This window comes from Drosophila takahashii, chromosome 4 (genome assembly GCF_030179915.1).
Source record: "Drosophila takahashii strain IR98-3 E-12201 chromosome 4, DtakHiC1v2, whole genome shotgun sequence".
In the NCBI taxonomy this organism is placed as follows: domain Eukaryota; kingdom Metazoa; phylum Arthropoda; class Insecta; order Diptera; family Drosophilidae; genus Drosophila; species Drosophila takahashii.
The window spans coordinates 2,315,474-2,328,884 of NC_091682.1; the positions used below are offsets into that span (position 1 = coordinate 2,315,474).

At 36.4% G+C, this 13,411-nt stretch overlaps 1 protein-coding gene across 2 annotated transcripts in view; it reads right to left on the bottom strand.

The window, feature by feature from the left end:
• Sox102F (transcription factor Sox102F) overlaps positions 1-13,068 on the bottom strand; it is an 84,348-nt gene extending 71,280 nt beyond the window's left edge. For both annotated transcript variants that reach the window (XM_044395348.1, XM_070218076.1), the window contains exon 1: positions 11,908-13,068. The gene's annotated coding sequence lies outside the window, so the exon portion shown is untranslated. The remainder of the gene's footprint in view (positions 1-11,907) is intronic.
• Between the last annotated feature and the right edge of the window lie 343 nt (positions 13,069-13,411).

The following is a 13,411-nucleotide window of genomic DNA, read 5'->3' on the forward strand; positions in this document are numbered from 1 at the left end:
TCATTACTTTTGTTTCCGTTTTTTGAAAGACATATAATTTGATTATTTTTTATTATACCCGTTACTCGTAGAGTAAAAGGGTATATTAGATTCGTGCAAAAGTATGTAACAGGTAGAAGGAAGCGTTTCCGACCCTATAAACTATATATATTCTTGATCAGGATCACTAGCCGAGTCGATCTAGCCATGTCCGTCTGTCCGTCTGTCCGTCTGTCTGTCCGTCTGTCTGTCTGTATGAACGCTGAGATCTCGGAAACTATAAAATCCAGAAGATTGACATTTTGCATGCAGATTCTAGGAGTTCCTACGCAGCGCAAGTTTGTTTCAAAAGGGTGCCACGCCCCCTCTAACGCCCACAATCGCTTATATACGATTTTAAAAATTTCAATATTTCGGAAAAGTAAAAATGCAGTTTTATTGTGTTTATCAATACCTATCGAAATGTAGAAGAAAGTTTTTAAATCGGACCATTCGTTAAAAAGTTACGGCGGATCAAAGTTTAACCCACGAGTTAAGCCAATTATCTCCATCTCCTTCGCTCTCCCTTTAGCTGAGTAACGGGTATCTGATAGTCGGGGCACCCGACTATAGCGTTCTCTCTTGTTTTTTAATTCTAATTGTCCATAAATGTTATATACGAAATAAATCCAGCAGTAGTTATTTGACTGACCACACCCTCAGTTATGTACATAAGTAGGTCAAAGTCGAATTCCCTTGAGAGGAGGGGTCTTCTAACGTTGACTATTTTGGTCCATCCACCTTCGACAGCACCAAAGCTCGCCTTCCTTCTTCTTTCGCCTTCTACTTTCAATGTAATTCCTAAGGCTGGCCCGCAATATGGTGTGTCCGTAAAAGAGAAATGTTTTTTTTATTACTATTGAATTACATGAAATGTGACCACTCGGACATTCAATGAATTTTGTATGCATGCTTCTTTAAAATTATCAATAGGAACAGCAGAGACCAAGAAAAATCTAAGCTTTATAGTCCCAATGCGGAGTCATTTTCAGTGTAGTTGCTTAGGAAGATAGGGGTTGAATTATTGAGGCTTTATAAAAAATTCGGGTTTGATGTCCCCATTCTGTGGAAATAATTCGTTTGTTTATAGAATAACAAGAAAGGAAGCTAGCTTCGGCCCGCTGAATCTTATATACCCTTGCAGATCCTTCCTATTAACTCACAAAAACATGAAATTAAGATTTACTTCTGTATATTTCACAACAATCAAACTTTTAGTTGCTTTCGTGTTAATTTGGCATTCATTTTTTGATCCTTTCTATAATACAACGACAACGAACCAGTATTGATAATCGTAAAAAGTTGTTGGTTTTTTGCTAAAGAATTAAACCCATACATGAATTCATCAACACAATGAGACCGCGAATTCTTTAGCACAAGAGGAACCAAAGAGACCAATCGTATGGCGAATGGTCAACCATACTTATGTAGCTACGAATTCCAAACTTTTGGTGCAAAATGGTTATCTTAGTCAAACATTGGTTCCTCTTGGTTTTAAGAACTCGCGGTCTCGTTGTGTTCATAAATTCATGTATGAGTCAAATTGGTTAGCAAAAAAAAAAACTAACAACTTTTTACGATATTGGTTCCCTTGCCCTAAAGAATTCGGGGTGTCGTTGCATTAAGGAATTAATGTATGTAGGTAAATACAATTTGCCGCCATAAGAAGATAAGTACAAATTCCAAACAAATTTCATGAGGTGAGATTTTGTGACGTCATTGGCAACAGATATTTTTGAATTTTTTTTGTTTAAGTTGCACAATAACAGTTTCATAATAAAAGTCTCCGAAACCATGAATCCGTTTGCCTCTGAGAGCTCCGGAAAGTGGACCAATTTCAGCATTTTTCGAACTTTGAGGTCCTTTTGCTAAGAATCCTTGCGTCGGGGAACTTTTTGGAAATCGCAGTTTAACTTCGGAATTCATAACGAATCCAAAAATATAGCATCCATCGAGGTAAATTTAAAAAGCATTAAAAATGCTGCACAGTGTAATCAAAGCAATAGCACGCTTTTACAAAATCTTAAAACATGCGTTTGCTAGCCCGGTTTTAGAGTAGAAGGGTTTTGTGGCCGTTAGGGTAGGCGTGGCAAACTGTTTTACGTCAATGAATAGGTATTACCTAGACATCGGATTTTAGATTTTTTCTGTTTGTGGTCTGAAAAATCTAGACAGTTTTAAACAGAGCTTGCAAATAACTGTCAACCCTTTAAGGGGTTAGCTCACTCCCAGTTGTCATAGGGTTTTTTGTGACAGGTTTTTCCTAACACTTTGAAAAGGTTGACCGAACCTTGCAAGCTCTGGTTTTAAATAAACTTATAACTTATAAAATTACAAGTTTATTTAAGAAAATTACGGCATGTGGATTTCTACCATTCTTATAAAGTTACTAAAATAGAGATTAAAATTTTAAATAAATTGGTTCAAGACTTTCCAAGTCTGAAAACTCCGCCAATTTTTTATAGTTTACGTGTCCAGTATACCAGTGGATCAAAATATTTGAAAATTCGGATTGTTATCCATTGCTTCTATCTACCAATCCTCATCCAAAATATCGCAATAACGTCTGGGCCAGTTTTCTCAGGCATGGTCAGTAGACTCGGTCGAATAGAGTGGGCCGGCGGGACGTAATCTAGGAAGAATTCTAATCAATATTGCAAAAGAAACTATATCTTAAAAACCTTGTTTGCAAAAGAAAATAGCCAAGTATTTGATGAAAAGTATCACAGTAGTTCTAAATCTTGTACTCTGGAATGGACGCGAAAAAAAGTAATAAATCGTTTGGGCGGAAAACAATCTCTGGGAATTTCTAAACCATATGCCTAAAATCACGTTTGACCCTTCGCATTTGAGAAAAATATCTTTTACTTTTGAGAAAAATATCATAGTAGCCGTTAAATATTTGTCTATGTTCAAAATGTTTTGTTCTCTTTAAAGCATTTTTATACCCTTGCAGAGGGTATTTATCCGTTTCTTTGCAGATCATTCCTATTGTATTATAAATCGCAAAAATTTTAAATTTCGTATTGTTTTGACATTAATTTTTCTATTCTTTCCTATGGCATCTATTTAATATAGTCATCCAATTTTTGTTAAATTCCGAAATTCGAGTGGAAGAGAATACAATAAAAATCAACGGAGCTATAATTTGTTTTCAAATTAATTTCCCATTAACTTTTCGATCGTTCCTATGGCTATATGATATAGTCGTCTGATTTTGATCAAATTAAAATAGAAATTAGTAAATAATTAAAAGGATTCATATCCTAGAGTAGAAGAGTATACAATAAAAAACCAAAGAATCTAAAATTTATTTCCTATTGCTTTTCCATTAATTTTTCGATCGTTCCTATGACAGCTATATGATATAGTCGTCCGATTTAAAAATAAAGAAAATAAATAAAATAAATAAAAATATTAAAAAATAATATCCCCAAGAGTAGGAGTTATTATTTCAAAAAACACGGAAGCTAGAATTTTTTAACGTTCTTTTTCCGATCCTTCCTATGGGAGCTATAAGATATAGTTGTCCGATCCAGTCGTTTCCGATTTATATACTACCTGCAATAGAAAGAAAGTCTTCTTGGGAAAGTTATAAGCCGATAGCTTTAAAACTGAGAGATTATTTTGCGTAGAAACGGACAGACAGACGGACAGACGGACATGGCTAGATCGACTCGTTTAGCGATGCTGATCAAGAATATATATAATTTATGGGGTCGGATAGGCAATGAAGGAGAATTGCGTTGCAAACTTCTGACTGAAATCATAATACCCTCTGCAAGAGTATAAATATTGAATATGAGTACAAATTTTGTACCTGGTATGTGCGTATGTCGCAACATAATAAATCATTATAAGTTCTTGTTTTATAAGTACATAAGTACAATAAACTTTCGGTATGAAAACATTATATATATATATATATACATTTTTAAACGATTGACAATGAGGTAATGCTTCTTATAAAACACATCTGAGCCACATCTGCTCTGCAGATGCATATGTACGTATGAACACTCGAAAGAAAATTAAAAAAAATATTTGAAACAGTTTGATCAGATAATGAAGAGTTAAATTGGATTGTTCAAATCACTGATAGCACCAGCTTACAAAAAAAATCGACCTCTTCCTACTCGAAGAAAACCTTGGTTTTGTGTTAAAGTACTTCTCCCTGATTAAGAAATGGGCATTTAAAATTTTGTTATGGTGTCAATTTTTGTAGTGTAAAAAACGTTTTGGGCCATTTTTATTTTCTATCTTGAGTTCTGGTATACTGATTGAGGTCATCGATGACTCATTTTACAGGTAATATAATGCCCTTTAACTTTCTTAAATACAACATTGAGTTCCAGTCATTAGTTTAGAAGCTACACCTCGTCAAAGTTAAATTTTGGTATTACAAAAGTATGCAACAAAAAAATGTTTCTAATATCACCCCCCACAACAAAATCCTAGATCCGCCACTGGTTGAAAAAGTTGAAAAAATGCAAAAGCTCTGGCACAAATGGCTTCGTTAAAAATACACGCCTAAAAATTGAAACTAGTTTTATAACTTCAACTTAAAGATACAACTTTAAGCAAACTAACAAGACCATCAGCTCAATCAGCTCAAATCAAACAAGGGTTCCATTTTCTATCGATTTTTTAAGTTGGGACAAACACAGCCCTGTTGTCTCAGTTAACAGCTGTAAACGTCCAAAAAATCACAGTTGTCCCAAGCTTAAAATATTCATATAAAATTCTTTTGCTGGTGGATTCTAATGATCATTATCTTGTTTTTTTCTCAAAGTACCATCTACCAGAAGTAGTTATAAAACTAATTTCGGTTTTTAGGCGTGTATTTTTACAGAAGTCATTTATGCCAGATCTTTTGCATTTTTTTCAACTTTTTCAACCAGTGGCGGATCTAGGATTTTGTTGTGGGGGGTGATATTAGAAACATTTTTTGGTTGCATACTTTTGTAATACCAAAATTCTTTTCATTTTTCACCCGAGTGGGAGGTGATATATCACCCATAACCCCCCGTGGATCGGCTAGCAACCCTGATCAAGAAAATTTATATATTTTATAGGGTCGTTTACATACTCTTCTCTACGAGTAATGAGTATAATAAAAAAATCGAATGTGGGGATTGAAATCTTAAAAGGATTCCAATCTATTTTTAAATATACGCAGAGGCAAACAAAAAAATTGATTTTAAAGCTCATTAAAAAGTATCATTAGTACTCTAAGGGCGATATAAAACAACAAAATAGTGGGCTCTAAAAAAAAATATCGGATCATAAAATCAGAGCAAATTTACTCTGAAACACATGGAAAACGGTTTAGTATCTGGGACACCGACGGAATTTTTGCAAAAATCGGAAAATCGCAAAATGAACGAGAAATGAACAGAAAAAATGATTTTACTGTATTTTCTACTCTGGGATAATATTCAACAAAAACATTAAAACTGGATATATTAAGCTGCATTTGAAAGGAGAATAAATAAATGTCTAAATAATTCGAAACATTTATAGCTTGTAAAATATACGCAAGTAAATCTAAGTTTAACATTTTTGTAATTGGTTATTTAACAGGAATGATCTGCTAGGGTATATAAACTTCGTCTGGCCGAAGTTAGCTTTATTCCTTGTTTTATATATATCCGGTACGTTCTTACATACAAGAGTAGACCATCAGCGTAGCGACTACACGATGCATACTATTGAAAGGGTATGCTTTTGCCTGAGGTTTGTGTACAATGAGTTGGTACATGCTGATCCAAGAGAGAAGTATTCACCAGCGAGTGTGTGTTGCCCTGCTTGAGAAAGAGTGTGACGATCAGCAACTAGATTGAGACTGAGGCGAAGACTACAGCGCAAAGTGGTTTGGTCCCCTCCGATTCTGGGATGCTCCGAGTCGTTCGGATACTGGCAATACATCATTTTGCGTTGGGCAAAGGCTCAGTTGCAGTCGCAGAATCAGCAATGTTCACAGAGTCGTTGACTTGAACTCGAGCTGTCTTTCTTTTTTGTGTTTTGTTTGTCTCTTTTCTTGGGGATGCGCAGGCAGGCATGTCTGTATTTTGTTTATTTTACTTTTCAGTCTTGTGCGAGGAGAAAAAGTTATACTAATTTTTGTAAGTTAAAAACAAAATTATAAAACCGGAACAGAAAACCATTTTTTTTGTTAAATAAGTTAAATTAAAATCAGTATATCGAAGCTTTTATACCCGTCATTCGTAGAGTATAAGTCGGAAAGTATGTAACAGGTAAAAAAAAGCGTTTCCGACCCTACAATACATATATATTCTTGATCAGCATCACTAGACGAGTCGATCTAGCGACGTTCTTCTGTCTGTCTATCCGTATAATCTCGGAAACTATAAATGCTAGAATGTTGGGACTTATCGTGCAAATTCTAGGGGCGCAGCGCAAGTTTCCTTTATCGCGCACTCTAACATTTTATAAGATTTTTTGCCGTGTAAATTATATTTTATTTGTTTTGTCAATACCACGCCAATTTCAAATTATTAATTACTTTTATTAAAAAGTAATGAGCAAATAATAGTAATAACTCTATAACTCGTTTTCTGTTGTTTTAGTAATGAAGTCCCCTATAACTTATTTTCAGGGCAAAATTATGTGATAGGTAAAACTACTCAGCTATGTAATACAGCTTTTTGCTTATACAGTTTAATATTGTGTCAGAAGACAAATGTCATTGATTTTATAGAATGATTTTTTACTGCCGCATTGTTAGTGCACTCGAGAAATCGGAAACAAACGCATCGTCTGTTGATTAAACGCAAAATGGATGGGGGATCGGATTCATCTAGTCAGAAGAACAAAACAGCTTTTGTTTTCGATTTTTATATTGGGCTGACTCTTGTTACGAGTCAAAAATGTTACAGTTGACATCATCCGGAACAAACCAAAAATGTAACGGCCTTTTCAAGATACCCGGAAGAAACACAAACAGTCCTAAACATCTTTACGAATCCCTTAAATTTTATAAATTTTCAAGGCCAGATTTCAGTAAAAATTTTGTGTTCATTAGAGCTTCTCCCGAGAGAGGGGTGTTTAACACCCAAACCCCCCGTCTACGTCCCTGGTCGAGGCAGTAAAAGTAAAAAATAAGCAAAATAGATAAATCTTGAGACCAATTTTTTTGATCAGTTTTGAGTTGCTAATGTGAAATGCAGATTTTGGGCACTTCTTTTATAAAACCTAACAGATCTCGAAAACCATTACATCAACCAACTTGTAACTTACACAATTTAAAAAGCAACAATTATGATTATGACAAGAAATGATTTTTTACTTTTTGTCAATCAGAAATTGTGAAAATACTTAAAACTTAACTTGAAATCATTAAAAATTGTTAAAGCTGTTAAACTAGTAAACGATGAGAAAACATGAATTCCATAAGGATCCGATAAGAGTGAGAGAGTAGCCCTACTTGCTGCGACGTTTTTTCATAGTAAAAGCCGAGGCCTTGTAAAAAAAATTCGATATTTTAAAAACTAAAAATGGCTCATCCTTTTTAAAAAAAACCGATTGTAACTAATTTTAATTACTAAAACCGGAACTACAGATTTTCAATTAGAGGGTACTTTTTCAAAATTGACCTTTTTAAGCAAACTAAAGAAAAATAGTAAAAAAAAGTTTCCGAATAAGAATATTTTAGAAACTGCATTTATTTAGTCGAATAATTATTGTTTCGACATTTTAGAAAATTATTCGATTAATCAAAAAAAAGTAAAGAATAAAGTTTATAAAATTAAATCAATGAATTCCAAACATCTAAAACAATTTATTTTTGCTCAACATTTTGTACTTTTACTCTTTTATTGTTCTTTCTTCTGTTCTTACTGTTCTTTCTTTTTTGTTGTGATTGAAACTTGAAATCACAATTTTGTAGGTCAAAAAATTACTTTGCATCTGACTGATTCTATATCCTCCCAAATTTACTGTTACCTCAATTCACTAAATGTATAAATGTATTAATTGTTAAGTTGTTAAGTTAGCTGTCCATAGTTAACTATTCAAATAAATAAAAATAATAAATAAATACATTTACTAAATTTTACATTTGGGTTAAAAAATAAGATATTTTTTACTGCTATTTACTCTTTTAGCATATTTTTTATTAACAACCATTTCTAGATTTCCATAATATTTGAATGCTTCTGGGTCAAAGTCCCATACAATGTGTTCCATCACGCACAGGTTCCGCGGTATAGCTTTGAATTCAAAAAACCGATGTTTGTCGACAGTTGGAATTATGTGGCCTATCTAATTGCACTGTCAAAAAACAAAGTTGAAAATCCCAAAATGTTCACTACTTCTTTGATGAAAAACGAATTCTAAAAATTCAATCTTAAAACATGACAATAATTAGGGATCGTTGGCCAAGACAGCGATTTCACTGCTGATGATTGTAGTTGGTTACTACATGACACATGCATGTACAGTGAAGCCTCTTCGCTCCTTATTGTGTGTTGGCATAATGCCAACGTCTTGAACTCCTTGAAGTCTATGCCGGCATGACATAGCTTAAAACTTCTCTATAACAAAAAAAAAGCTAATCTTTAAATAAAATCAAAAAATATAAAAAATCCAATAAAATATCCTCATGAAAATGCCCTAAATCGAAATAAAAACATTGAGTGGTTAGTAGATTCCATGAATAATAAAAAACAGAAAAGCAATAGTATTTTAAATAAATTATTTCCGATTATTTCTATGGGAGCTACTAGTTTGCAAGTCTATAAAAATAATATAAAACAAGAGAGAACGTTATAGTCGGGTTAGTGTCCCGACTATCTAATACCCTTTACTCAGCTAAAGGGAGTGCGAGGGAGATGGATATATACAATTTTTTTGAATGCGTATAACTTTTTAATGAATGGTCCGATTTGAAAAATGGGTATAAACATACACAACAAAATTGAATTTTTACTTCTCGGAAATCTTTAAAGGTGGTGGCGCCAGACCCATATTAAAATTGTCAGTGGGCGATTGTGTGCGTTAGAGGGGGCGATCGGCTAAAACAAAATTGCGCTGCGTAGGAAGCCCAAGAATCGACCTTATTAATCCCAACTTTCTATCTTTTATAGTTTCCGAGATCTCAGCGTTCATACGGACGGACAGACGGACATGGCTCGATCGACTCGGCTAGTGACCCTGATCAAGAATATATATACTTTATGTGGTCGGAAACGCTTCCTTCTACGTGTTGCATACTTTGCACGAATACAATATACCCTTTTAATCTACGAGTAACGGGTATAAACACAGTTTTGTATGGACTTTTGCTCAGAAAAAAAATGTCACGGACAATTTTTGTAAATTTTTTACTGTGTACCTGTGTAATTGAAAAATAAAATTTAACAATCCAAGCAGGCTAAAAATTCTCTTCGTGGTTAAATTTTCTGTAAATAAATTCTAGTTAAAATCACCCAGTTGCTGTTAATAGAGGGTTTTGTCTTTAAGATACATATTTCAATTGCGTTCGGATGCAACTAAAAAGTGCATAGGAGCGAGCTTTCTGGTCCGGTTTCTTCAAAAACAATGAAATCAAACAACTCAAACTGGCCCGATTGCGATTGCAGAGGATCTTTGCTCAGTTTGCAAACCAGGCTTACTGAGCGGCCTAGCACACCTTTCTTGTTTTATTTTTATTGATTTCTTGGATTCGCATTCACCTGTTGTTATTTCGAGTGTGCTGTTGCTTTTTTTGTTGCAACGGCGTAAAAAAAGCAACAGCATTAGCGTCGACAATACAACTAGTTTTCCGTGCTGCATTCCCGTCGACTGTCGTCTTATGTCGTCCCGGCGGATCGACGCTATTTGCAGCATGGCTATGTGGATTCGGACTTTATCTATATAACCCAAAACATGTTTTTCGCTGCATTTTCTTAATAGACAGAGACTTGCAAGATCTGTGCTCTTTCGTAAACGTATGCACATAAGGATGGACATTAGTTTTAAGTTTTCAGAACTAGATCCTATTAATTGAAACACTCGGTTAAATTACCTGATATACTGGAGGGAGTCGATTTAAAGGTTGAGCATACATTGAAATATTTTTTATATAAATTATCTGGAACTGGTAATGTTAGTTGGTACTACAAATATGAAATAATTCTTAAGCTATAGGGATATTCACAAATTAATTATCAGATCGTTTGTACTTTTATACATACTTAATACTACGTAGCACTGGGATACTAATAAAGTTAGTTAAATTGAATTCAGTTAGATGAAGGTAGCTCTGTTTTGCAACATTTGGTACCCGATAATAAAATTATGTTACGTAATTGCTAGTCAATAATTAACAAATACTTATCGACAAATACTTATCTTTGGAACGTAATGTTATTGCTTATTAATTATTATTATTTCTGAAGTTTTCTCCAAGGGTATTCCAAACTTCGGTCCCGAAAACTAGCCTTTCTTTCTTGTTTAGTTCGTTGCTGCTAATTTTTTCTGTGGGCCAGTTTTGCCAGATCTCTCAGGCAGAACTGGATAAACAACCTGTCATGTTGCCCCCCGTACGTACTCCTCAAGTTGAACTTAATGATCGTGCGTGCAAATGGGTAAGCGCTGTGGATCTTTTAAGAGTGCATGCTGTATTTTTGCGAATAAATGACTATTGCAGATACTGGCGCAGTTGATAACATATACTTCAACGCATACGGTACTGTGAACTGTAAGACTGGAACAGCACAATGCCCAGGCAGACTTTTTAATGAATTGAATGGGGCATTTGATTTATAGGACGAGAGCGCGTCACCAAACCTTTCCATCTCACTTACAAGTACTCTCTCTATCCCAAAAAACCCGTTGTCGTGCAATATCCATTTGCGTAAGCAAAATTAATAGAAGGAAGAGAGCTTGAATACGCTATAAAGGGCGACAGATCCTAAGCCGGATCATAGTCAATAGCTTCGATTTTTTTTCGCTTGCTCAACCAACAAGCCGAAAGCCTGGGGGCGGCGGGCGGCGGTCGGCGGGGCTTATCATTGTTTTGCCTTTGATTGTCTCTTTGATGTAACCGTGGACCTTATTATAACCGCTGCGGATGCGACACGGCACCTTTCCAGTCTCTACAGTCTCCAGAATTTATGGCGTTCCACAGTGACACCACTGGACAACAAGTAAACAAACCTAGCAGACAATCGAATGAACGGCAACAAAAGCAATAACTCGATGGAACGAGTATGCATGACACTGGATACCCGATACCAATATCATTAGGCCGACATGAAATCTGGAGAGTGCGAACCAAAAGCGCGATTTAGGCTCAAAGTGAAGTCTATATTTCAGACGGGAGAAATGTAGGAACGCGAATATAGGTAGGGGACTATATGTTGGCGAGTCGTAGCGAATACGAAATACTTTCGCAGTACTGCAATATTGTTGCGATTGCATTCATGTCCACATACATGCACGGACCCACAAGCACATGCGTACTCAAAAAACCAGTCCACTCCGAACCATCTCATACACGATCTCCAACTCCTTTGAGCCAGCTACTGATGAGATATTCCTCCCTGCTCCCTGCTGCCTGCTCCTCTGCGAGCATCGCGAATTTCGATTCCAGTTCCGATCACCGATAGCCCCTTGGCCCCCTTGGCCACTTGGCCCCCCCTCCCCAAAGACATTCTCGCGTGGCAATGCACCTGTCGCGACCAATGCTTGTATGCTGCAGCAACCGGCACCACCAGAGACCACGGTGAATCAGGGGAACTGGCCGAGCCACGGGCTGCAGATCCCGAAGCACTGGGAGAAGGAGAAGGAGAAACAATGCCAAACGACGTGGCAAAAGGAAACATTTTACGACCATCACATGGGGAATTTGTATATCGCCGCTGCGTAGGTACACACTATACTCACCTTTCCTCACAGAACCCGGCTGGGATTACACATCTCTGAGTTGTACTCCTTGACTAGGTGCAACAAAGACTGCTTTGTAAGCCGTTGCATGTTAGATGTATTTATAGAACAAATATACGAGAGTAATATATGTGTATATTATCTTATGGCACTTTTCAAAATTCACACTATTTTACTGCGTCACATTTAATTAGCTTCCATAACGCGGTTCGAGGATTTCCCGTTTCGCTGCCTCACCACACCCCGAACTTGGTGTACTTGGGACCATGGCATAAAGTCGGATATCCCTTGGAGCACAGTCGCAGGCACTGAATCGTGTCTACAAGTAAATACCGGGCACGGCAAGTGCGTCCCCTCGACGAGCTGGGCGCTAATAATATTATTTTTTCATCTGCGATACCTCTTTCACCTCCTAACTGCGGCTCAAATTGGATCTTGTGTGCGCTTCGTTTCCTGTAACAGACACTATTTGAGGCACTACCTTCTCTGCAAGTGAGGCTCTACGAGACACTTCCATTGTGGCATAATGTTTAGCTCTCTCGCTCTGTGATTTTGTGAACGCATCAATACACGAGTGCCGATTGGATCCTGTGGCCAGTAACAGATTGTGAAGCTCAGTGGCATTTTTTCAACAATAATGGGTCTTTGAACTGCACTGCGGCTTTGAGTCTCGGTGTTTTTGTCCCACCGTTCAATGTCATCAATGCAAAGTTTTGTAACCCACTAGGACCACAAATTGCAAGAGAGTGCTAGAAAGACACACACCACTGGTAGCATCACTAGGCATTGGATGGACATTGTACTACAACGATAGTAGTTAACACAAATTCACAAATACACAACACGGGGTAAAGGGTACATGCACATTATTCACATGCGATTGTGTTTCTTCGACTGCTTAGCTGCTTGGCTGATCATTCTTCCAGAAGAACACTTGGCACCCATGCTCTGTTTTCTGAGACTGCCGCCAAATCCTCGCAATCAGCACATGGCGGGCTTATAAACAAAAATCATTCTGGCCAAAATCGTGTGGAGTTATGCAGCATGAGGTTGGCATAGGGCTCTTCAAGTGCGGCACGCGCACGTGGAATGTGACCCAAACCACGAGAGCACCAGTAAATGAGACGGCAAAACGGCGCGTTTTGAAGCACCACCACTGCGTAGCGATGTCCAAAAGTGACTGATTCTGATTGGCAAACACGTTGCGTATGAGCAATTCTTGCCGCCAACAGCAGAGCTCTGTTTTCACCGCTTACACAGAGAGAATTCTGACGGATTCGAATTGAGTATGTGTATTCTCAGAAATTTAACTAAAGAAAAGAAAAAAACTTTAAATAATCACAAAATTCTCAATTTGAGAAACACACCTTTTATTTCCCATTTAAGAATAAATATTCTCATAATGAGTCTGACATTAATTAATAAGCTAAAAAGCTGTTTAAATATTTTAAATTTCCGAAAACAACACAAATGTACTACATTTTAATATGTATATTTATACCCG